This window comes from Aotus nancymaae, unplaced genomic scaffold (genome assembly GCF_030222135.1).
Source record: "Aotus nancymaae isolate 86718 unplaced genomic scaffold, 86718_ANA_hifiasm-v0.15.2.pri h1tg000028l, whole genome shotgun sequence".
NCBI lineage: Eukaryota > Metazoa > Chordata > Mammalia > Primates > Aotidae > Aotus > Aotus nancymaae.
Window position 1 is genome coordinate 4,376,832 of NW_026988441.1, and position 26,735 is coordinate 4,403,566.

Genomic DNA, 26,735 nt, shown 5'->3' on the forward strand with positions numbered 1-26,735 from the left:
GCGGTGGCGGCTGGGTCGGGCCCCGACGGGCGGCAGCGGCTGAGGTGGAGGCGGAAGGAGGCGGTGGCAGCAGAGGAGGGAAGATGGCGGCGCCCGTCCTGCGGAGAGTGTCGGTGTCGCCGTGGGAGCGGGTGGCCTATTACTCTGTGTGCGGATCCTGCTCTCCATCTACGCCGACCATGTGGAGCGGGAGAAGGAGCGGGACCTCGAGCACCGGGCCCTCTGCAACCTGGAGCCCTAGGTGAAGTGCTCCGCCGCCCTTGCCTCCAGGTAGCCGGAAGTTGGGGAGTGGGCCGGGAGCGGCCGCGCGGGGCGAGGGCAGAGGCTGGGGGTGGGTAGCGCGAGGCTGGAACTCGGGCCTGGGGGCGGCGGGGACCGGGCCGCGGGGGAACGGACGGTGTCCGGGTCGGGGCCGGGGCGGGTGGGGGGCTGCAGCTGGGCACTCCTGCCCCAGGGGCGGCCCGAGCCCAGGCCGCGCTGCGAAGGTGGCGGGGCCTCGAGGCCGCCAGGGAGGGGTGAAGTGACAGAGTACAGCTGGGAGGCTGGGATGGTCGGGGTGCAGTTGGGCGGGCGGGGGCCGTGCTGGGCTGGAGCAGGAGGGTCTGAGGAGGGTGGGTCCCGGCTGGCCTGACAGGTTTTCTGGTTCTTAGGAGGCAGGCAGGGTGTGTGGGACCCTGTCCGCCGCACCCGCGAGGCCAGCGGCCACCTCTTGTCCCCCCATCGCTGCAGTCGAGGCTTTGGGGCTGGCGCAGACTCAGGGGGTTTGCGTTTCCCCGTGTCTTCCTGGTGCTAGGACAGGTGTTTCCGCGGTCAGGGCTCTGTACTCCAGCGCTAGTGAGAATTTGTAAACTTACTGGGACGGTGACATTTGCGGGCAAACATGAATTTGAATTTGACCCTACTCTGAAAGAAGATACTGACACTTAACATATTTGATTTCTTGGGTTTCCCCTCGTATATTTCAGTGTGCCGGGAGGAGGAAATAGTCTGAGTTTGGGTCTGAGTTTAAGCTTCATTGGAGTAAAGGGGCAAGTATGTTATGTGTATGGTGGTGTTTTAGGCATTGGGATGACTTTTAAACGTTGTTGGTTAATATAATAGGATACCCACAACAGATTAAAAGCACACGCTTTGCTAAACTTGAGCGATTGGTTTGTGTTACTGATCATTATGGTTTTTTTTTTATGTTGTAATTGGTCTGTTACGTTTTATTTTAACGCATTAAATTTTCCTAGGCAAGTTACTTTGAAAAAGGGAGGAATTTACATTTTAAAGGTGGCTGCTTTTTTTGTTTGTTTGTTTTGGGGGGGATTAAAAACAAGTCGAAGGAATGATTTCAGAATTGATAGGTTACGATTTTAATAGAGACTATGTCTAATATTTAGATGTTTGTTAACATGTTTAACAGTAGTCACATTTGAGCAATTTCTTCCCCTCCTGTTGATTGGTAAATTGGTATGTAGACAGAAATGTATAGCTCACTAGTTTATTTCGACTCACATATTGTTGATTACATGAACAAGGTAGCATTGGAGTTTGTCTTGTTATTGGTTACAAGCTGCAGCGTGCGGATCTTTCCACTTAACCTTCTCATCATGGACCAGATACTCTATCTCATTTGCTCTTAAACCAAAATCCTGTAGCTTTTTTTTTTTTTTTTTTTTTTTTTTTTTTGAGGAAGAAAAAGAGAGAGGGAGAGAGAACGGGAGTATTGCTTTATTGCCCAGGCTAGAATGCAGTCTAAAAATGGGAATTGAAAACCTCTTTTATGCCAATAATTGTGCTTAACAATGGAGACAGGAAGGAATAAGGGAAGAAAATAACAAGCAGCCAACCAATATTTCATTTAAACCTATGAAATGCTATGCAGTTATTGAGGAGTGATTTACTTCCAATTATGTAGTCACTTTTGGAATAGGTGTGATATGGTACTGATAAGAATGTATGTTTTGTGTCTTTGAAGTGGAGAGTTCTATAAATATTTATTAAGTTTACTTGTTCCGGGTCTGAGTTCAAGTCCTGGATATCCTTGTTAATTTTCTATCTCGTTGATCAGTCTAATATTGACAATGTGATGTTACAGTCTCCCACTATTATTGTGTGGGAGGAAGTCTCTTTATAAGTCATTAAGAACTTGTCTTATGTATCTGGGTGTTTCTGTATTGGGTGCATGTATATTTAGGATCGTTAGCTCTTCTTGTTGCATTAATCCTTTTACCTTTATGTAATGTCCTTCTTTGCCTCTTTTGATCTTTGTTGCTTTAAAGTCTATTTTATCAGAGGTGAGAATTGCAACTCCTGCTTTTTATTTATTTATTTATTTTTGCTCTCCGTTTGGTTGGTAAATCTTCCTCCCTCCCTTTGTTTTGAGTCTTTGTGTATCGTTACATGTGAGATGGGTCTGGATACAGCATACTGATGGATTTTGGCTTTTTATCCAGTTAATAATATATATGAGTTTAATACTGCCATTTGATGCTAGCTGGCTGTTTTACCCATTGGTTGATGTAAGTTCTTCATTATGTTAATGCTCTTTACTTTTTGATATTTTTTGGAAAGGCTGATACTGGTTATTCTTTTATATGTGTAGTGCTTCTTTCAGAAGCTCTTGTAAAGCAGGCCTGGTGATGGTGAAATCTCTAAGTACTTGCTTGTTCGCAAAAGATTTTATTTTTCCTTCACTTGTGAAGCTTAGTTTGGCTGGATATGAAATTCTGGGTTGAAAGTTCTTTTCTTTAAGGATGTTGAATTTTGGCACCCACTCTTTTCTGGCTTGTAGGGTTTCTGCTGAGAGATCTGCTCCAAGTCTGATAGGCTTCCCTTTGTGAGTAACCTGACCTTTCTCTCTGGCTGCTCTTAGTATTTTCTCCTTCATTTCAACCCTAATGAATCTGACGATTATGTGCCTTGGGGTTGGTCTTCTTGAGGAATATCTTTGTGGTGTTCTCTGTATTACCTGGAGTTGAATATTGTCCTGCCTTACTAGGTTGGGAAAGTTTTCCTGAATAATATGCTGAAGAGTATTTTCCAGCTTGGATTCATTCTCTTCGTCACATTCAGGTACTCCTATCAAACATAGATTAGGTCGTTTCACATAGTCCCGTATTTCTTGGAGACTTTGCTCATTCCTTTTTATCCTTTTTTCTCTAATCTTGACTTCTCGTTTTATTTCATTAAGTTGGTCTTCGACCTCTGGTATCCTTTCTTCTGCTTGATCAATTCGACTGTTTAAACTTGTGCATACTTTGCGAAGTTCTTGTGTTGTGTTTTTCAGCTCCATCAATTCATTTATATTCCTCTCTAAATTGTCCATTCTCGTTAGCATTTTGTCAAACCTTTTTTCAAAGTTCTTAGTTTCTTGGCATTGGGTTAGAACAAGTTCTTTTAATTCACAGAAGTTTCTTATCATCCACCTTCTGAAGCCTACTTCTGTTAATGGAACGCACTCGTTCTCCATCAGGCCTTGTTCCGTTGCTGATGAGGAACTGTGATCCTCTGTAGAGGGAGAGGCATTCTGATTTTGGGTACTCTCAGCCTTTTTATGCTGGTTTCTTCCTATCATTGTAAATTTATCCATCTGTCGTCTTTGTGATTACTGACTTTCAAATTAGGTCTCTGAGTGGACATCCAACTTGTTGATTCCCAGCGCCGAAATCTGAGCAATCCACTGCGCCGGCCAAAACAGTGGCGTTAAGATTGATAGTGCTTTTCTGCCCGGGAATCTCCGGTCTAGCTCCCTTCTTGAGTCTGTCCTTCAATCAGCTGAATAGGCGACTCCGTCTTCCCGGAGCTCCAAACAACGTCAGCCAAAAGGGGACCCAGTCCTGCTCACTCTGCACCAAGAACTGCTGCACTAAGGCGCTGGGAAAACCGCCACGCCGGCCACAAGAGTTGCACTGGCAACCCGTGGGGCTCCTCCACTGGGAATCTCCTGGTCCGGGAGCAACAAAAATTGGTCTGAAAGTGTGGCATCCTCTCGTTCTCTGCTTTCACTGGGAGCTATAATCCCGAGCTGCTAGTGAGTGATCAGCCATCTTGGATCTCTCTCCTCCTGTAGCTTTTTACAGGGGAAATAATTATCACATGGCCAAATGAAACATTTTGAAAATGCAATTAAAATGTAGGTATTAGTTTACAGAGGAAAATACATAGATGTGACAAAAAGCTCACATTTGTTGTTGGTTATTCTGAACCAAGTTAATAGGCTGATTAACCTCTCAGATACCCTTTGAGAAACAGTGTCTTTTATGCAAAATTTTTGTTATTTCCACTTTGGGAAAGGACTTTTAAACTCCTAAGTACCTTCCACCTGAAGTTAGTTGAATGAATAAATATATAAGGAAAACATTATGCAGCAGCACATTTCAAGTATTTAAGAAAAAAGAACTAAAAATAACTATTGGTCCTAGGTTAATAGGGAATTTAAGCAGAATTATGATCAATTTAAAATTTTTTTTCAAACAAGTAGTCTAAAATAAATGGAACTTTTAACATTGGGACATGGAAGGAGTACTTTACTGTTTGCTTAAGTTCTTAAAATTGACTTTCTTTAAAGAAGAGAGTTTTGAACTGTTTAATATGCATACACTCTAAATATTCTCGTAGTTATATATCCTGCAAGAGCTGCGTGTTTGTGCATCATAAAACATCAAGAAGTATATTAAAAGTACATATAAGTACATGTAAGACTAAAGGTACCTGGATCTCTTTATAGTTTTAAATGTGAATTTATTATGTTGTGACTGAAAGTGTTGTTTCATATGTAGCTGTGGACATAAAATAGTTTAACTTAGATGCTTGTGAAAGGATAGGTAGAAATAAGATATGCTAATAAGAAGAGTAAATAACTTACTTGTTATCTATACAGTGAAATTATTTTAAGAAATTTGTTCAGTTTGATCAGCCTGTTTATAAACTACTTGCAAAAATCAAGTAGTTTATAAACTACTCATTTAATAAATGAATTTAGAGGTCAACTTATTTTGGAAATAGTTTATAAACAGGCTGATCAAAATCACATATGTATATATACATATATAATCACATATATATACATATATAGACTAATTTTCTTTTGGAAGTAGGTAGACAAAACATTGAAAGTTTTTATTTTGTCAAGCTGAAAGAGACTTTAAATGAAAGCTGATTATTGGACACCTCAAATTAGTTTCTTTTGAGTAGTGATTACCATGTAGCAGTACTACTCAAAGATGTGACTCCTAGGAAAAGAAAGTTTGAGCCCATGCTGGGTGCGGTGGCTAATGCTTGTAATACCAGCACTTTGGGAGGCCGAGGTGGGTGGATCAGCTGAGGTTGGGAGTTCAAGACCAGCCTGACCAACATGGAGAAAGCCATGGAGAATACAAAATTAGGTGAGTGGGCATGGTGGTGCATGCCTATAATCCCAGATACTCGGGAGGCTGAGGCAGGAGAATTGCTTGAACCCGGGAGATGGAGGTTGTGGTGAGCCAAGATCACGCCATTGCACTCCAGTCTGGACAACAAGAGCGAAATTCTGTCTCAAATAAATAAGAAAGTTTGAAGCCACCTGGCTTACACCTGTGATCCCTGTACTTTGGGAAGCTGAGGCAGGTGGATCATCTGAGGTCAGGAGTTTGAGACCAGCCTGACCAACATGGAGAAACCCCATCTCTACTAAAAATACAAAATTAGCTGGGTGTGGTGGTACATACCTGTAATCTCAGCTACTCGGGAAGCGGAGGCAGGAGAATCACTTGAACCTGGGAGGCAGAGCTAACAAGAGTGAAACTCCGTCTCAAAAAAAAAAAAAAAGTTTGAGCCCAGAGAAAAGTTAACAGATGAAAAAGTTTCTGAAGAAAGCCCTCTTCCAGGATCCAGTGTCAGCACATGGTTTTGGATTGCTTATACTCAACTTTATTTTTATTTCACAATCCCCAAATGTCCTAATCCAAACAGAATAAGATAGAGGTTAAAGACAGAATCTTGAGGGGCATGTGTTATCTTTGTGTAAAGTCCCCTTTTATTTTGGGGCCATAATGATGTAAAGGGCCAGACTTTTAGATTTCTAAAGAAATATTTTCCCAAAATTAGGAGGCTACAATAGAAATGCTTTTTTTTTTTTTTTTGAGACCGAGTCTGGCTCTCTCACCAGGCTGGAGTGCAGTGAACTCAGCCCACTGCAGGCTCTGCCTCCTGGGTTCAAGTGATTCTCCTGTGTCAGCTTCCTGAGTATCTGGGATTACAGGTATGTGCCACTACTCCCAGCTAATTTTTGTATTTTTAGTAGAGACAGGGTTTCACCATGTTGGCCAGGACGGTCTCGATCTCTTGAACTTGTGAGCCACTGTGCCTGGCCTGATTTTTTATTTCTACCAGGGACAGCCAATAAAAACTAATATCACACCACTGTCTCCTGTCACCACCATTTCATTTAACAAAAGGATATTTTTACTCAATTGGAAAGAACAGACTCTCTCACAACAAATTTTATTTTTTATTTTTTTGAGATGGAGTCTTGCTCTGTTGCCAGGTTGGAGTGCGGTGGGACGATCCATCTTGGCTCACTGCAACCTCCGTCTCCTTGGTTCGAGTGATTCTCCTGCCTCAGCATCCTGACTAGCTGAGACTACAGGCATGCGTCACCACGCCCAGCTAATTTTTGTATTTGTAGTAGAGACGGTGTTTCACCATGTTAGCCAGGATGGTCTTGATCTCTTGACCTCGTGATCTGCCCACCTTGGCCTCCCAAAGTGCTAGGATTACAGGCATGAGCCACTGCACCTGGCCAGAATAAAAGATCTTTAAATGGAATCATTTAGTTATGTTGAAAACTTTACTTTTGGACCAGCCTGGCTAACATGATGAAACCCTGTCTCTACTAAAAATATAAAATTAGCTGGGCATGGTGTTGTGCACCTGTAATCCCAGCTACTCCGAAGGCAGAAACAGGAGAATCACTTAAACCCAGGAGGCAAAGGTTGCAGTAAGTGGAGATGGTGCCGTTTGCACTCCAGCTGGGCTACAAGAGTGAAACTCCGTCTCAAAAAAAAAAAAAAAAGTTTACTTTTATGTCCTTACTTTTCCCCATTTCCCCATAAATCAATGAAAATTCTGCTGCAAACTTATACCAGCCTGCCAGCTAACATTAAGTTAGCCCTCCCTGCCCCCTTGGTTTGGTATACTGAGCCCAAATCTAAGGGATCTGGGGGGGGCCTTCCAGCTCTCCCAGTTCTTAGACTTGTGGCCTTATCTTCATGGTGTCTCAATTTCTTATGTTAAATAGGGATTTTTACACCTACTTAGGGCCTGGCTCACACCTGTAATCCCAGCACTTTGGGAGGCTGACACATGGCAGATCTCTTGAGCTCAGGAGTTTCAGACCAGCCTGGGCAACAGGGCAAAACTCTGTCTCTACAAAAAATACAAAAATTAATAGGGCATGGTAGTACATGCCTTTAGTTCCAGCTTCTTGGGAGGCCAAGGTGTGAGGATCACTTGAGCCAGGGAGGCTGAGGTCACTGTGGAGTGAGCCATGATGGTGCTACTGCACTCCAGCCTGGGTAGTAGAGAGAGAACCTGTCTCAAAAAACAAACAAACCTACTTTGCCAGATGAATGTTAGGATGAAAAGTGATTACATATATGTTCCTGAAATAAAGTCTGTCCTCAGTTATAGCTGTTACCATTGATTGGATATTTTACTTTTTTTTTTCAGTGTTTGATAATAAATGCCTGTAAGTATAATAAGTTTCTTGTATATAGTCATTTATATGTTTAAACGTTAATTGTTCTAATGTATTTTATTGCTGACTTCGTGGCATAGCATAAAGATGTGTTCATTTAAAACACTTTTGAAGTTGTGCAAGAGAAACTAATATGCGGTATATTCTCTCTTTTTTGCGATGGAGTCTTGCTCTGTCACCCAGGCTGAAGTGCAGTGGTGCAATCTCCACTTACTGGAACCTCCGCCTCCCAGGTTCAAGCAATTCTCTTGCCTCAGTCTCCCAAGTAGCTGGGATTACAGGCACCCACCACCATGCCCGGCTAATTTTTGTGTTTTTAGTAGCGACAGGGTCTCACCATGTTGGCCAAGCTGGTCTTGAACTCCTGACCTCAGGTGATCTGCCCACCTCAGCCTCCCAAAGTGCTGGGATTACCGGCATCAGCCACCGCGCCCAGCCCTAATATGCAGAATATTGTATGTAGGTATTTCCTATATATTAGACCCCCTCTAAGAAAGGTTTCTATGTAAGAATAGTACAGATCATCTGGAAAGGTTAATAGGCTTGACAAATTCATATTTCTTAACACTGTAAAAGTAGTCCGGTTGTCCTATGGTATATGCATAGGACATAGATGATAGGGAGTTGGTTCCAGGACCCCTATTTCTACCAAAATCCTGGCATACTCAAGTCCCTGCTGTTGGCCCTGCAGATCCTGGGTATGTGAAAAGTTGGGCCTCCATATATGCAGGTCTGCATTTGATTGAAAAAGATCCACATATAAATGTGCCCATGCAGCTCAAACCTGTGTTGTTCAAGGGTCCACTGTATTTGAAAATGAAGTCCACAAAAAAAGTTGCCTTGTTTTACAAAATGTTGGATTACTACCTCTCTCATATCTTAAAAAATACTGTCTATTTACTACCCCAATGAGATAATAAAACTTTTAGACTAGAACCTAGGGCCAGGTGTGGTGGTTTGCATCTGTAATCCCAGCACTTTGGGAGGCTGAGGTGAGCAGATCACCTGAGGCCAGGAGTTTGAGACCAGCCTGCCCTCAGGAGTTTGAGACCAGCCTGCCCAACATGGTGAAACCCTGTCTCTACTAAAAATATGAAGAACTACCTGGGTGTGGTGGTGTGTGCCTGTAATCCCAGCTACTCCTGAGGCTGAGGCAGGAGAATCACCTGAACCCTGGAGGCAGAGGCTGCAGTGAGTGGAGTTCACACCACTGCACTCCAGCCTGGACAACAAGAGTGAAACTCCATCTCAAAAAAAAAAAAAAAAAAAAAAAGCCAGACATGGTGGTAGGCGCCTCTAATAGCTACTCGGGAGACTGAGGCAGGAGAATCACTTGAACCCAGGAGGTGAAGGCCGCAGTGAGCCAAGATCGCACCATTACACTCCAGCCTGGACAACAAGAGCGAGACTGTCTCAAAAAAAAAAAAAAAAAAGAACCTATAAGTATTTATTGCTCGTTGCTTTGTCTGAGACTCAGAGGTTAAGCAATTTGCCCAAAATAACACAGGTAGTAGCAAATTGAGACTTGACACCTGGCTTCCAGAGTCCTTATTTAGAGTCACCTCTGTACCCTCATTTTAAAAATTAAATCTTGTGTAGGTAATGGCATTTGCTGCTTCAGATTTGAAAGATAACAAGGCATGTACAGTGAAAAGTCTTCATATCCCTTCACCCAAACAGACAGTTCTCCCTGTCAGTAGGCCGCCGTGAAACTTTTCAGAGCCATTTGACACAGACAAACATCCATATGACTGTATTATTACTCCCCCCCCTTTTTTTTTATCAGGGGAGTGTCATGTATATGTTCTCATAGATAGCCTGCTTTGGCTTGGCATTTATTCCATTACTCCCGTACTTTAAATGCTTGCATTTATGTTTAGTGAAATGTTAATAACTGGTAGGACATAAAAGAGAATTTGTTCGAGTAGTTTTGATTAACCAAGATGAATTTAATAAAATTCTTAACATTGTCATTGTTTCTTGGTATGGAAATTTTAGAAGCAGGTTAAGCTGAAAAGAGTCCAAGAGGAATAGAGAAATATCACAAAGAAGTGAATCTGGACTGTAGTAGAGATAAATGTTAATACTTACAGATAATACTATGTGCTAGGCAGTGGTCTAAGTGCTTTACGTATAATATTAAAGTCTCACAAAAGTTCCATGAGGCAGGTAGCTTTTATCGCCATTTTACAGATGAGTAAACTGAGCCACACAAACTGACCAACACTTGATCCAGGTAGTACAGTGGCAGAGGCCTGATTCTAACCCAGGCAGTCTGGCTCAAGAGTACAAGCGCTTCACCATTACTCTTTCTTTCTTTCCTTCTTTCTTTCTTCCCATCTTCCCTTTCCTTTTTCTTCCTTTCCCTTCTCTCTGTCCTTCCCTCTCCTTCCCTTTCCTTCCCTCCCCTCCTCTCCTTTTTCTTTCCTTCCCTTCTTTCCCTTCCTTTCCTTTTTTTTTTCCCTTTCTTTATTTTTTGAGATATTGTCTCACTGTCTCCCCAGGCTGAATGCAGTGGTGCATTCATGGCTCATTGCAGCCTCAACTTCCCCACATCAAGTAATCCCTCCACCTCCCCACATCAAGTAATCCCGCCACCTCAGCTTCCCAAGTAGCTGGGTCTGCAGGTGCACACCCCACCACGCCTGGCTCATTTTTTATATTTTTTGTAGTGACAAGGTCTTACTTTGTTGCCTGGGCTGGTCTCAAACTCCTGGCCTCAAGCGATCCTCCCACCTTGGCCTTTCGCCTCCCAAACTGCTGGGATTACGGTTGTGAGCCACCACAACCAGCCTTTTACTACCACTTCAAATTCCATTTAGATCTAATATTGTTAGAGCAATAACCATATCAACCAGATTTTTAAAACTGCAACAAAAAAAATGCTGCCATTTTTGGTATCTATATGACAAAAATATGTAGAGTTTGTATTATAGCTTTTACCTGTTTAGAGCACTCTTCGGAAAGGCAGGGAAATTACCGTGAAGGTATTGGTGTTTGAGAAGTTCGTTCCTGGAGTGTTTGCCTTCTAAACCTGAAGGTGTGAGGACTTTGTCACACCCAGTTAGCTAACAGATAGGCAGTGGAGGTGAGCTATCCAGAAGACTTAGCCAGTTAGCCTAGGGAGGAAGGAGATAGGGAATCTAGGCACCTGGAGGGAGGGAGAGGGGGAAGAGTTTGTTTGAATCTGCCCCGGGTTGGGGTAGCCCTTTCTGAGGGAGGCCTTGTCATGTGGACCTGCTGCACATAGAGACGGGAGAACTGGACCTGAGGTGTGGTGCTACCTAAAGTACCACACAGATCTGGAAATTTAAGAGTTCATTTCCTTGATCATTAGGAAGAACTTGAAAGGGCACCAGACTGTGGTAATTCGAGAAGAAGAGCAAGTGGTCATATTGGAATGTAACATACTCAACTGGGTTGGGAAAGAACTGGAATCTAGAGCTTGCCTGTAAAAAGTGCAAAACCAGGCGTTCTTGTAAACACTGATAAGACATAGCACTGAGCCCTGGGCCTTCTATAAAGTGCTTCTGCAGGCTGAGGATCCCTAATCCGAAATCCAAACTCTGAAATTTCCTGGTGAGCATTTCCTTTGAGTGTCATATTGGCACTCACAGTTTTGGGATGCTCAACCAGTATATAATGCACGTAATATTCCCAAATCTGAAAAAATTGCAAATCCAAAGTATTTCTGCTCCAAAGTGTTCAGATAAGGGGTAATCCACCTGTAATGGATTATACTAGACGTGTATTAGATTACCAGTTTTCAAAATTTGTATCTCAGAATCCTTGTTCTGTGTCAGTGAAACAGATTTCATATGCCTTTGATTCACATTTTAATGTTTTAAACTTTAAAATGTTATAAATGTTTATATACACTCAAGTGCATATCATGCTAAATTTTAATATATTAGGACAACTGATTTGTACTGCCAGTTTATCTCAAGACAGTTATACTGAGTGACAGCCGGGCATGGTGGCTCACACCTATAATCCCAACACTTTGTGAGGCCAAGGCGGGTGGATCACCTGAGGTCAGCAGTTCAAGACAGCCTGACCAACATGACAAAACCGTGTCTCTATAAAAAATAAATAAGCCAGGCGTGGTGGCGCATGCCTGTAACCCCAGCTACTTGAGAGGCTGAGGTGGGAGAATCACTTGAACCCAGGAGGTAGAAATTGCAGTGAGCCAAGATTGTGCCATGGCACACCAACCAGCCTGGATGACAGAGCAAGACTCCGTTTCCAAAAAAAAAAGAGTCAAAAGTTACATACTGTATGATTGCATTTATGTAACATTATTGAAATAACAAGATTGCAGAGATGGAGAACAGATTTAGTGGTTGCTAGGAGTTTGGAATGGGAAGTGAGGGGTGGTGTGGTTATAAAGTGGTAGCATGAGGGAGCTGTGTAGGGATGGAACAGTTCTCTATCTCAGGTGTGATTATACAAAGCGGCAAATGTGATAAAATTTCATACAACCACACACACATATTGCATACAAATCCTAGCATTCTCAAGTCCCATTTTGCATACAAAGCTGTTGAAACCTGAATAAACTTGGGATTGTACCAAGGTCAGTTTCCTGATGGTGACAGTGTACTAGAGTCACATAAGTTGTAACATTGGAGGAATTTGGGCAAGCGTACTTGTGAACTCCCTGTGTACTTTTTTGCAAATTCCCGTGGTTTGTAATTATAGTAGTTTTAAAATAAAAAGTTGGCCAGGCATGGTGGCTCACGCCTGTAATCCCAGCACTTTGGGAGACTGAGGCAGGTGGATCACCTGAGGTCAGGAGTTCGGGACCAGCCTGGCCAACATGGTGAAACCCCATCTCTACCAAAAATGCAAAACTTAGCCAGGCATGGTGGTGTATGCACCTGTAGTCTCGCCACCTGGGAAGCTGAGGCATGAAAATTGCTTTGAACCTGGGATGCAGAGGTTGCAGTGAGTTGAGATCACACCACTGTACTCCAGCCTAGGCAACAGAGCAAAACTCCGTCTCAAAATAAAATAAAAAGTAAAAAAGCAAAAAAAAAAAAAAAAAAAAAAAAAAAAAGCAATGCATTTAGAATATTTGAGAGAAAATAAGCAAAAGGAAGAAAATGTAGATTGTCTACAATGCTCATACCCAGGACCACAATCCCTGGAATAGAGTTTCTCACTTTGTAGACTTGAAACTTTTTAAGTGCCATTTTATTTTTTAGGCTGGGTGGGGTGGCTCAGGTCAGGTGCGGTGGCTCATGCCTATAATCCTAGCAGTTTGGGAGGCCAAGGTGGGTGGATCATGAGGTCAAGAGATTGAGACCATCCTGGCCAACATGGTGAAATCCCTTCTCTATTAAAAATACAAAAATTAGCTGGGCGTGGTGCACGTACCTGTAGTCCCAGCTACTACTGGGGAGGCTGAGGCAGGAGAATCGCTTGAACCCGAGAGGTGGATGTTGCAGTGAGCCGAGATCACGCCACTGCACTCCAGCCTGGGTGACAGAGCAAGACTCTGTCTCAGGGGGAAAAAAAAAAAAGCCATTTTATTTTTTAATTAAAATTGTTTTTTTCTTTTCTTCCTCAGAAAGGATAAAAATGTTATTGATTAGTAAGACTGTAGTTTTATATTGATATTTTGAAATATTAGGGTGGTGCTTGTTTGCTCCAAAAGCATTATATAAGCACATGTAATACTATCAGAGCTAATTGCATTATGCAATAACGTGACTGCCGTATTCATGTATCAGCATTAGTACATATTGTAAAGTTTTTATTTTTTATCAAAAAGTTTACAACTACCAAGTATTCACATTCCTTAACATTATTACAGAATTAATTTAGAAATGTTCTACTTTTAAAACTTCTGGACAGGTGTAATTAAATTCTTAGATACACACAGAAAACATTCTTTATCATTTGCAAAACATGCTTTATCATCCACTCATCCTTGTGAATCAGGTTTTTCTTGATACCATGCAATCAAAACAAAACAAATTTGACATGACTGCCTAATCATAAATAATTTAAAGATTGTGTTCATCAGAATTTTATTGTTCTCATTATACATGTTCTACATTAGAGGTCTTTTGTTTGTTTGTTTTTTTGAGACGGAGTCTCACTCTGTTACCCAGGCTGGAATGCAGTGGTGCAATCTCGGCTCATTGCAACCTCCTCCCAGCTTCAAGCATTTCTCCTGCCTCAGCCTCATGAGTAGGTGGGACTCCAGGCATGGGCCACCATGCCCGGTTAATTTTGTGTGTGTGTGTGTGTGTATTTTTAGTAGTGACATGGTTTCACCATTTTGTTCAGGCTGGTCTCGAACTCCTGACCTCAAATGATCTGCCCGCCTCAGCCTCCCAAAGTGCTGTGATTACAGCCATGAGCCACCATACTCAGCCACATTTGAGCTTTAAAATACACTGATAGAATAAAATACTGCTTTAATCTGTTTCTTATGTTATAGATCCACATGAAATTCATTTAGAAAAATGTTACTGTACTAAAATATTTAAAGCTATTGGATTATGATTTATAAGTTTTATTTTGTAGTTAGCATCTCTAGGGGAATTTCAGGGACACTGTTGCTGTATTGTGGTTATTGATCCTTTTAAAAATCATTGTATTTGAGAAGTAAAGTAGTAGAAAATCTATGACGAAAGAGGGAATTAAAGCAGACGGTATACTTCACTATGTTTAAAGATTTTTTTTTTTTTTAAACAGATCCTAGGTGCTTTTTTTTTTTTTCTCTTTTTTTTTTTTCAAGAGAAAGAGAGAGAGAATAGGAAGGAGGAAAAAGGAAGAGAAAGAGAGAGAGAGAATGGGGAGGAGGGAGAAGGAAAAGAAAGAGGGAGAGAGAATGGGAGTATTGCTTTCTTGCCCAGGCTAGAATGCAATTTAGTAATGGGTATTGAAAACCTCTTTTATACTGATAATTATACTTAATGATGTAGTCAGGAAGGAATAAGGGAAGAAGATAACAAACAAACAGCCAACCAATATTTAATTTAAACCTATGAAATGCTATACGATTACTGAGGAGTGATTTACTTCCAATTATATAGTCACCTGTGGAATAGGTGTGAGGTGGTAATGTATGTTTTGTGTATTTGAAGTGGAGAGTTCTATAAATGTTTATTAAGTTTACTTGTTCCGGGTCTGAGTTCAAGTTCTGAATATCCTTGTTAATTTTCTATCTCGTTGATCTATAGAATCATTAGCTCTTCTTGTTGCATTGATCCTTTTGCCATTATGTAATGTCATTCCTCGCCTCTTTTGATCTTTGTTGCTTTAAAGTCTACTTTATCAGAGGCGAGAATTGCATCTCCTGCTTTTTGTTTATTAGTTTATTTTTACTCTCTGTTTGATTGGTAAATCTTCCTCCTTCTCTCTGAGTCTTTGTGTATTGTTGCATGTAAGATGGGCCCGGATGCAGCATACCGATGGGTTTTGGCTTTTTATCCAATTAAAATATATATAAGTTTAATACCGGCATTTGATGCTAGCTGGCTGTTTTGCCCATTAGTTGATGTAAATTTTTTATTGTGTTGAAGTTCTTTGCTTTTTGATATATTTTTGGAAAGGCTGATATTGGTTGTTCCTTTATATGTATAGTGCTTCTTTCAGAAGCTCTTGTAAAGCAGGCCTGGTGGTGGTGAACTCTCTAAGTACTTGTTTGTTCGCAAAAGATTTAATTTTTCCTTCGCTCATAAAGCTTAGTTTGGCTGGATAGGAAATTCTGGGTTGAAAGTTCTTTTCTTTAAGGATGTTAAATATTGGTCCCCACTCTTTTCTGGCTTGTAGGGTTTCTGCTGAGAGATCTGCTGTAAGTCTGATCGGTTTCCCTTTATGGGTAACCTGACCTTTCTCTCTGGCTGCCCTTAGTATTTTCTCCTTCATTTCAACCCTAATAAATCTGGCGATTATGTGCCTTGGGGTTGGTCTTCTTGAAGAATATCTTTGTGGTGTTCTCTGTATTACCTGGAGTTGAATATTACCCTGCCTTGCCAGGTTGGGAAAATTTTCCTGAATGATATCCTGAAGAGTATTTTCCAACTTGGATTCATTCTCTTCATCACATTCAGGTACACCTATCAAACGTAAATTAGGTCTTTTCACATAGTCCCATATTTCCTGGAGACTTTGCTCATTCCTTTTCATCCTTTTTTCTGCATTCTTGTCTTCTCGTTTCATTTCACTGAGCTGGTCCTCGACTTCTGATATCCTTCCTTCTGCTTGATCAATTCAACTGTTTAAACTTGTGCATGCTTTGCGAAGTTCTCGTGTTGTGTTTTTCAGCTCCATCAATTCACTTATATTCTTCTCTAAATTGTCCATTCTCTTTAACATTTCGTCAAACCTTTTTTCAAGGTTCTTAGTTTCTTTGCATTGGGTTAGAACAAGTTCTTTTAATTCACAGAAGTTTCTTATCACCCACGTTTTGAAACCTGCTTCTGTTATTGGAACACACGTGTAATCTATTAAGCCTTGTTCCGTTACTGATGAGGAATTGCGATCCCCTGTAGAGGGAGAGGCATTCTGATTTTGAGTATTCTCTACCTTTTTACGCTGGTTTCTTCCCTTCATTATATATTTGTCCGTCTGTCGTCTTTATAATTACTGACTTTCTAACTGGGTCTCTGACGTCCAACTTGTTGATTCCCTGCGCCGAAATCTGAGCAATCCACTGAGCCGGCCAAAACAGCGGTGTTAAGATTGATGGTGCTTTTCTGCCCGGGAATCTCCGGACTCTGCACCAAGAACTGGCGTGCTAAGGCACCAGCAAAACCGCCACGCCGGCCACAAGAGTCGCCCTGGCGACCCGTGGAGCTCCTCCACTGGGAATCTCCTGGTCCGTGAGCAACTAATATTCGTCTGAAAGTGTGGCGTCCTCTCGTTCTTTGTGCTTTCACTGGGAGGTACGTGCCCGAGCTGCTAATCATCAGCCATCTTGGATCTCTCTCCTAAAGATTTTAATTAATTTCTGTACATTGTGCTAGTGGTTAAGATCTGAGACTCTAGAGTCAACCTGAGTTGAAGTCTTGGCTCCGTCACTTGATCTCTTGTCTCAGTTTCTTCCTCCATAAAATGAGGGTAATAATAGTGTTAACTCATAGGATTATTGTGAATATGAAGTACACTAGTACATGTAAACAGTCCTGGTTCCTGGCATAAAGGTACTCATAAAACATAGTTATTATTTTAGAACATGGTTGAGATCTTACTTTATGTTTAATATGTCTTTTCCTCACTTAACATATTGTGGCTGGGCGCACTGGCCATAATCCCAGCATTTTGGATGGCTGAGGTAGGTGGATCATCCGAGGTCAGGAGTTTGAGACCACCTTGGCCAACATAGTGAAACTCCATCTCTACTAAAAATACAAAAATTAATCCCAGCTCCTTGAGGGGGCTGAGGCAGGAGAATTGCTTGAACTGGGGAGGTGGAGGTTGCAGCGAGCCAAGATTGTGCCATTGTACTCCAGCATGGGGGACAGAGTGAGACTGTCTCAAAACAAACAAACAAAAAACATATCACAACTATTTTCCCATGTTAAAAATTCCACCAGTAATGTAAGAGAATATTGGGTGCCCTGTACCCTTGCCAATTTTGGGCATTCTCACTTTTTAGATATTTGCCAGTATGATATATGAAAACTGTCATGTCATTGTTTTGATTTGTATTTTCCCCAAGCATCAGTGACGTTTAATGGTTTTCACATTTTAAAAAAGTATTTTTAAATTTATAATCACCTTGTTTGATAATGAGGTTTTCATGTTTTTATTAACTGTGTTTCTTCTCCTGCTTAGATAAATCTTAGAATTTTTCACATTGATTTAGACAAATGCTAGTACAAAGGTCTTTTTAAGTCTCTGAAAATTTTAATGATTTTTCTTGGTAATTTTTGTCTGTAGATCCAAGTTTAGAAGGGCATTTCCCATTCTGATATCATGTAAATATGTGTAATTTGTTAGTTTTAAAAAACATGACTTTTTTTTTTTTTTTTTTTTTTAAAAACATGACTTCTTTAATCCCCTAGATTGTAGTTTACTAGGTTACATTGTCTTCTGGATACTGCCTGTTTATACCTTTGCCCATTTTCCCCCCTTCTGGGTTGTTTCTCTTTTCTTCTTATTGCTTTATAGGAGTTCTTTAGATATCACAATGGTTAATCATTTGTTATATGTGTTACACGTATTTTCTACTCATTTGTTACTTGTCTTTTAATTTTGTTTATGGTGTCTTTATATAGAAGTTTTAACTTATGTGGTCAGATCTTTCACTTAAAAAAATTCTTCATTATTCAACTTGAAATCTTTCAGTTCTTTATAGCTTTGGGTTTTTTTTTAAATTGTTTAGCAAAATCTCTACCATTTGAAGATTATCTTAAAAAATTTTCATATATTTTTATATGAAAAAATTTTTTTTCACACTGAGCTCATTTAGTTTGTATGGAATTTCCTTTTGTGTCTAGTGTGAGGGTAGGAATCTAACTTTTTCCCAAATGGATAGGCTATTGTCTGTCAGTTCACTGACCTGTTCATATTTCAAATGTCACAAGGTTTTCCTGCATCCATAAGGCCTCTTTCTGGATTCTCAGTTCTGTTCCAGTGACAGGTCTGTCTGTGTTTATTCCATTACCTCCCCTCCCCTGTGGCTTTATATAGAAGTTTGATATCTGATAGGGCAAATATGCTCATTTTCAAATTTTTCTTAGCTATTCTCATAAATTTACTGTTTCTGGTGAATTTTAGAATTATTTTGATGAGTTTTAAGACAAATCCCATTGAGATTATGATTAGAATTGTGCTAAATTTATAGATGAATATGGGAAGGAGTCAGTTCTCACCAGCAGGTCTTTCCATCAAGGAGCATACTGTATCTGTTTATTCTGGAGTTGCCTCTCTGATAAGTTTTAACCTAGATGCTCATTGTAGCACTGTTTTGTTCTAAATACGTGTATTACAAAGATACTATTAGAGTAAATTAGTTGAGGGAAAAGCCTCATATCTCTTCCTGTTTTCTTTCTCTTTTCACCTTTAATTTTGGGTCTGAAGAGACTTTATCATGATATATGGTGTATGTATACTAGCTCTTGTAACAATTGGCAGTATAGTATGATCTCTTTTTCTTATTGTTATTAATTTAATGATTAAGGACTATTTAATCAAGTTGATAACTGTACTTTTATGTTAGATAAGAAGGATGTTTCTAGTTTCTGAGGGTACACATTAAGATAGTGCTTTTACTCTTGTTTTATTTGAAAAATGTTTCAAGGGGGTGTTTTATTTTCTTGAAAAAACTTTGAGGTAATATGTAATTGTTGTGAAAATTTCATGTAGTATTGCATATAAAGAAGAAAGTGCCTTTTGAGAAGGTGAGAGTTTTGTTCTCCAAACTTTCAGACATTGACATGCCTTGTTACTTTTGCTGTATATTTGTATCATCTGTACTGTTAATTCGTAACATTTTCTTAAAATTTGCAAAAGAAATCCAAAAATCCTTAGTGATAAGGGCTGTGAACTCATACATTGATGCATATTACATAAATACATAACGTTGATGTTTTATGTACATTGTTGTATATTAAATGTATAACATTGATGCATATTAAATAATGATTATTCAAAAGTATGTATACTTTACGACAAACTGGCACAGTGAGTGGAAGTATACGTTCTGAAATCAAGGTTTCATGGTTTTAAATCCTGATTCTGCAGTGTCCTCTCTCAGGGATACTAGATAATAAACTTAGCCTCTGCTTCCATTTTATTTGTTAAATGAGGTTAGTATGCCACCTCCCTTGTAAGGTTATTATAAAATTAAACAGCAGGTGTACAATCAGTCAGCACAGCCCTAGTACATAGGTGTTCCACAAACACTAGCTATCATTCAATAGAAAATTTGTAAATACCTTTTGTCTCCTTCAAAGCTAGTTCTCACACAAGCATCTCATTTTTAAAGTGTTTACATAGTATTCATTGTAAGAATATACTATGATTTATGAAACTGTTTTGTAATTATTTTTTGTCATTTTTTTTTAAAAGCAACAGATAACAGGATTGTTTTCTAACATGTATCACCAGATTTCCCTCCCAAAGGACTGTGTTAATTTGCTTTTCTCTCAGTTTAGACTTCATGATTTAAATATTCGGTGGGGGACAGTAGCGGATTTAAAAATACTTGTTTTTGTTTTAGTTAACATGATTCACTAGCCAGTAAGGAACAGATTAATTACTATTTGTTCTTGTTGAATCTGTGCAGTTTTCTCAGAGGTAGGTAAGCCTGCCTCTGTGTGTGTGTGTGTGTGTGTGTGTGTGTGTGTGTGTGTGTGATGCAATTTATGTGTGTGGTACTAGTAATTGAGAAATTTGGGTAATTTCATATTATTCTGGTCAGGGATCCCTGGAATATCAGAATTGTCTCCAATCTATAACCACTGTTTTCTAGTTTATAGGGTCTATGGGAGAAAGATTTGTTTTCCATTTATCAGTGCAAATATTTAATACAAAAGGATTGTGTATTTTATTCTTAACTAGGACTTGGGCAGCAAACTCCAGGGTAGAAGACTGGAATGAGCCCAGCTGGTTCATGTGGAAATGCTGGTTTTTTGGAATCTAGTTATTTAAGCTTAAATTGTTTCAAACTAAAGCAGATCATGAGATGAAACCTTTTCATCTCCCCAGGTCTCAAACACACCGAGCTCTTCCCCGCATTTCACTCCTTTCTGTCAGTTGCCCAGGGTCATGTAACCAGAGCGAGCCCACTTGCCCTGGCTGACTGCTGATCTGGCCTTGGACACCTGCCCTGGCCTCTCCTGCCCAAGCAGTAGGTTTGGCCCTGGCAATCCCTGACAGTGGTGGGTACAGGAGGGAGTGACAACCTTGTCAACCACTTCAGTCACATGGAAGAAGGAGAAAAGTGAGCTTGCATCTGTGTGCTAACCTTTTAACAGTGATGCTGCCCGGTGACACACCCAATCAGTGTTCTCACATCTGGATTCTTCCTTCCTGAGAATCAGGAGAAAGAAGAGCTCAGGTTTGATTTCTCACCTCAAAAGACAGCACATAAAAACTCGCAGCCATTCACAGAAGCATTGGTTTTCTGTTAAATCAGCCAGAAAGAGGTGGAGTAACAACTGATTTGCTGAGAATTACACACAATCCATGTCTCCCCACCCCGCCGCTCCCTCAGCTACACCTCAACCTGCAAAGTGACTTCTTACTCTTGAGATGCTCTGTCCTCTTGCTTAATGGTAGATGACATGTTGTTCATTTTCCTCCTACCACTCTCTCTCTCTCTCTTTTTTTTTTTTTTTGCTGGCTTATTCTCTTTCCATCAATCAGCCCTAGGCCCTTCTGTCATTCTTCTTTCCCTAAGCAGTCACAGCCATGTCCATGGCCTCACTCATGGGTAAATCCAACATTTGCATCTCTACCCCAACTTCTGCTGTTGAGAACTCAATCTGCTAATACCTAATTGCCTACTGGACATCTCTACTTGCATGTCTAAAAGTATTCTAAATTCAGCATGTCCAAGATTTATTTCATATTGTTCCTCCAAAAATGCTGTTTACCATCTTAACGAAAGGCATCACCGGCTGGGCACAGTGGCCACGCCTGTAATCCCAGCACTTTGGGAGGCCAAGGCGGGTAGATCACTTGAGGTCAGGAGTTCAAGACCAGCCTGGTTACCAACAGGGTGAAACCCTGTCTCTACTAAAAATACAAAAATTAGCCTAGTGTCTTGGCTGATGCTTGTAATCCCAGCTACTTGGAAGGCCGAGGCAGGAGGATCACTTGAACCCAGGAGACAGAGGTTGCAGTGAGCCAAGATCACGCCACTGCACTCCAGCCTGGGAGACAGAGCAAGATTTGGTTTCAAAAAAACAAACCAAACATACATGGTACGTTTCAGCTCATTGCACTTACTCTCCTTGTCAGAGCTCAAATTGTCCCTTTTTTAGCCTGCGGTGCCACTTGTGGTTGGCTCTTGGGCCTTCTAACAATCCTGTTTATGCTTAGTTTCCTTGTTGTCCAGTGTGACAAGATGTTCTTGGCTTATCTTGCATATTTCCTGCCCAGCCACTTTTCCAAGAAGAATGTGGACGTTTAAAACAAAAAGTTTCAGTGCCCTAGTTGCACCCCAAACCAGCTTAACCAGAATCCCTAATGGGGATAGGGCCCAGATACAGACAGGGACTCCAGGCTGGAGTGCAGTGGTGGGATCTCAGCTCACTGCAACCTCTGCCTCCTGGGTTCAAGTGATTCTCCTGCCTCAGCCTCCTGAGTAGCTGGGACGGTAGTCGTGAGCCACAACTCTCAGCTAATTTTTGTATTTTTAGTAGAAATGGGGTTTTGACATGTTGGCCAGGCTGGTCTTCCAACTCCTGACCTCAAGTGATCCACCCGCCTTGGCTTCCCAAAGTGCTGGGATTACAGGTGTGAACCACTACACCCCCTGCCAGGATACAGTACAGTATTTTTTAAAAAGCACATCCAGCCTTGGATGGAAAACCACTTAGGAGAGTATGCTGCCTCATTGGGCTCTGTAAATGCCTTATCATCTCTGCACAAGGCTGGAACTTTGAGTGGAGTCCTTGGCTAAAGCTCTCATTGCTACATGGCGACCTTTCTTCCCTCTCCTGCTTAAAGCTTGTGTTTCCGAATTTTGACCTGAATGCATCTGTATTGAAAGCCAGCCTTGGTCTGTCATCCTAGGACTCTGTGTCAGTCCCTTTCCTTGCCTGTAAGTTGAGTTGGGGCTCATCTTTGTGCCTCTGGGAAGTAAGTTCTTTGATAGCTTGCTTAGAGTCTCTCAGTACTTTCCCTTGCCCTTAGAATGAATTCCAAAATATGTGGCCTGCAGTGTAGACTATGCACAGCTTTCAGTGTAGATTGCTCAGGACCCCTGTTGGTTCCTGGAGTCTGCCATGCTTCCTTTTACCACCAGGCCTTTGCACATGCTGTTGTCTGCTGGGAACGCCTTGCCTTTCCTCATCACTTATTTCTCCTCTACTCATCTTTCAGGCACCAGCTTGACTATCTTCCTCAGGGGAGCCTTCTCTGACCTTGGTACACCAGATCAGCCCCCGTGTGCTGACTTTGTCTCATTGGTAATATTTTTCTACCTTTAGGACACATATCAAGGCCCAGAAGTCGCATTTTGCATTTGTTTGTGTAATCATTTGATGCATGTCTCTCTCTAGAGCCTGACTCTTTGGGGCTCACATCCTGTCTCCACCACTTTTAGCTGTGGGACCTTGAACAAATCATTTCATCTCTGGTCCCCAGTTTCTTTTAACTGCAAAATAGGGATGATATAATACTTTAACCTACCTTGTGAGGTGGGGATGAAGATTAAATAGGGTAATTTGCGTAAAGCACTTAGAACAGAGCTAACTATTAGTAGAGCATCTTGGCAGGTATTACTGATGATTACTGCAGTGGACCACAAGCTCCATACAGGCAGGGGCCACTTCTGTTTGTTTAGATTTGTAGGCAAGGTGCTTGGTACATGGATGGTGCTCAGGAAATATTTGTTGGATGAATGAATGAAATGGAGATAATAGTAATACCGTGTTTATAGAATTCCATGAGGATATTAAATAATGCAAGTATATAATTCTTGGTAGCATGTCTAGCTCATAATAGGTGGTCAATAAATATTCAATGCCTGAATGAGGAAAATGGGGACAATAGTAATACCAGCTTATGAGGTTGTCGTGGGGAGCTAAGGTAACCCTGTAGTACCTTGTAGAGTACCTACCACATAGTAGGTGCTCAGAAAATATTTGTCGAATGAGTGAAATGGGGATGATGATAACACCAGCTCCTAGGGTTGCTGAGGGGATAGAAGATAAGGCAGGTCGATAGCTTATTGTATTGTGGTTGCGCCTGGTAGACACTCTGTTGAGTGAAATGAGAGGAGCTGCTATGAGTTTCTTTCTCCTGGGGCTTAGGAGAGAATCCTTTTGGGGTGCAGAATGGTATGGAATGGACACTGGTCCTCTTGAAGGAAGAATGGGCAGCTGACTATTCCTTGCCAAGCTCTGGCCTGGATGAAGAGTTGAATCGTTCCTTTCCCTCTTCCTCCCTAACCTGTTCTTTATTTCCACTAGAATCCTTGCCCGGAGTCCAGCGCCTCCTTCCTGTCCAGGATCACCTTCTGGTAGATCACAGGGTAAGGCTGGGCCCCCAAGACCTCAGGGAGGTGGTAGGGAAAATGAATGCATGAACGAACATGCTGAGCTCCCCACTTGACTTCTCTCTCCTTCACTCTTCTGCAGAGTTGTCTTGCATCTGCCTGTGCTGGCCATGTAGTCTCAGAGACACCAACTCTGTCCCCCAAGCCCATCACCTTGAATGTGATAAACACATGAGCCATGAGCAGCTTAAATCTCTGCAGAAGGCTTGGCCTGGGACAGCCATACACTGGACTGCTTTTGCTTTAGCTTCAGATTTGGGTTTTTATTTATTTTTTATTTCTTGCCTAGACATCATGTTCAATCTGACAGATTTGGGTTTTTTAAATATTATAGTTATTATTGACTTTGTTCCCCTCCTGTCCCCCACTCCTTAGAAAAATAATACTGTCTCACCATAGGAAACGTGGGTTAAAAGAACATGTGCAGATTAGTAGTAAGGAAACACCCAGAGGAAACCACTGTCACCATTTTAGTATGCCTCCTTCTGGTCTTTTCTTTTCGAGATGGAGTCTCACTGTGTCTCCCAGCCTAGAGTGTAGTGGTGCGATCTCAGCTCACTACAACCTCTGTCTCCTGGGTTCAAGTGATTCTCCTGCTTCGGTATTCCACGTAGCCAGGATTACAGGCGTGTGCCATCATACCTGGCTAATTTTTGTATTTTTAGTAGAGACAGGGTTTTGCCATGTTGGCCAGGCTGGTCTTGAACTCCGGACCTCAGGTGATCCACCCACATTGGCCCCCAAAGTGCTGGGATTACAGGTGTGAGCCACCATGCCCAGCCACCTTGTGGTTTTCTTTTTGTACATCTTTTTCTGCCCATTGTCAACATCTTATTGGGAATTATTTGAAGAATCTTTCTTTCACCCTAATATGCATCATCTTTTTGTTTTTTTGGAGACAGGCTTTCCCTCTGTCCAATGGAATAGAAGAGAGGCCTCAGAAGTAACACCACACATCAACAACCACCATCTGATCTTTCACAAACCTGACAAAAGCAATGGGGAAAGGATTCTCTATTTAATAAATGGTGTCGGGAAAACTGGCTAGCCAGCTGCAGAAAGCTGAAACTGCACCTTCCTTACACTTTATACACAAATCAATCAACTCCAGATAGATTAAATATTTAAACATAAGACCTAACACCATAAACAAACACCCTAGAAAAAAACCTAGGCAATGCCATTCAGAATATAGGCATAGGCAAGAACTTCATTATTAAAACACCAAAAGCAATGGCAACAAAAGCCAAAATAGACAAGTGGGATGTAATTAAACTTAAAGACCTTCTGCACAGCGAAAGAAACAATCATTAGAGTGAACTGGCAACCAACAGAATGGGGAAAAAATTTTGCAATCTACCCATCTGACAAAGGGCTAATATCCAGAATCCAGAAAAAAATTAAACAAATTTACAAGACAATACAACCCCATGAAAAAGTGGGCAAAGGATATGAACAGACGCTTCTCAAAATAAGACATTTATGCAGCCAACAAACATGAAAAAAAGCTCATCACTGGTCATTAGAGAAATGCAAAGCAAAAAGATACCATGTCATGCCAGTTAGAATGACGATCATTAAAAAATCAGCAGACAACAGATGCTGGAGAGGATGTGGACAAATAGGAACACATTTACACTGTTGGCAGGAGTGTAAGTTAGTCCAGCCACTGTGGAAGACAGTGTGGTAATTCCTCAAGGATATAGACCTAGAAATACCATTTGACCCAGCTATCCCATTACTGGGTATATACTCAAAAGGATTATAAATCATTCTATTATAAAGACATGCCCATGTATGTTCATTGCGGCCCTGTTTAGCAAAGACTTGGAACCAACCCAAATGCCCATCAATTACAGACTGGATAAAGAAAATGTGGCACATACACACCATGGAATACTATGCAGTCATAAAAAATGATGTTTATGTCCTTTGCAGGGACATGGATGAAACTAGAAACCATCATTCTCAGAAAACCAAACACTGCCTGTTCTGACTCATAAGTGGGTGTTGAACAATAACACAGGACACAGGGAGGGGAACATCACACACCGGGGCTTATCGGGAGGAGAGGAGGTTAAGGGAGGGACGGCAGGGGGTTGAGGGATTGGGGAGGGTAACAGGAGAAATACCTAATGTAGATGACACGGATGGATGCAGCAAACCACCATAGAACATACCTGCATGTTCTGCACATGTACCCCAGAACTTAGTATAATAAAAATAAGATGCAGTCTTGTTATGCTGCCCAGGTGATTCTCAAACTCCCAAGTAGCTGGGACTATAGGTGTATATCACCACACCCAGCTATTTTTTTCTACAATTTTTAATATTAGTCTCACTACAGAACCAATAATGTAAGTAGAGGAACAATCTCTCCTACCAAGTATATAATACCCAAGTAATGTGTCCAAGAAAAACAGCTATGTGCTATTTGTTGTACAGTTTTTCAACTAAAAGGTGCGAGGGAGATTCCATGATTACCACAAGTAATTTGTTCCACTGAAGGTTTATACTGGCAAAAATATAGACTAGGATGACTTAAAAGTCTAAGTATTAATACTTGTCTAATCAAACCTTAACCAAATTTCATATTTTCTCTATTGGAGAAAGCATTTCCTAATGTGATTTTTCTGTTGCTATGTATCTTCCAGTTCATTTTTGTTCAGCCCCCACCCTTTCACAGTACTTATCAATCTTTTGTTAGTTACTGATGTTAAATAAAATTTTTGAATCAACTAGCCAGATGTCTATGGTTTTCTCTGACCAACTTTCCATAGCGATCATAAAACAGTAACTAAATCACTGCTAAATTTTAAA

At 41.1% G+C, this 26,735-nt stretch overlaps 1 protein-coding gene and 1 long non-coding RNA gene across 8 annotated transcripts in view; one reads left to right on the plus strand and one right to left on the minus strand.

Annotated features, from left to right (window-relative positions):
* LOC105723611 (myeloid cell surface antigen CD33-like) overlaps positions 1 to 26,735 on the minus strand; it is a 169,272-nt gene that overhangs the window by 27,305 nt on the left and 115,232 nt on the right. For 6 of the 7 annotated variants that reach the window (XM_064380989.1, XM_064380988.1, XM_064380985.1 and 3 more), the window contains one exon: positions 20,655 to 20,719. The exons of the other annotated variant lie outside the window; for it this stretch is intronic. The gene's annotated coding sequence lies outside the window, so the exon portion shown is untranslated. The remainder of the gene's footprint in view (positions 1 to 20,654; positions 20,720 to 26,735) is intronic. 7 annotated transcript variants of the gene reach the window in all.
* Positions 49 to 24,959, plus strand: LOC105723664 (uncharacterized). The gene is made up of 3 exons (XR_010344218.1): positions 49 to 270; positions 23,830 to 23,891; positions 24,818 to 24,959. It is a non-coding gene; the product is annotated as an uncharacterized LOC105723664 (long non-coding RNA).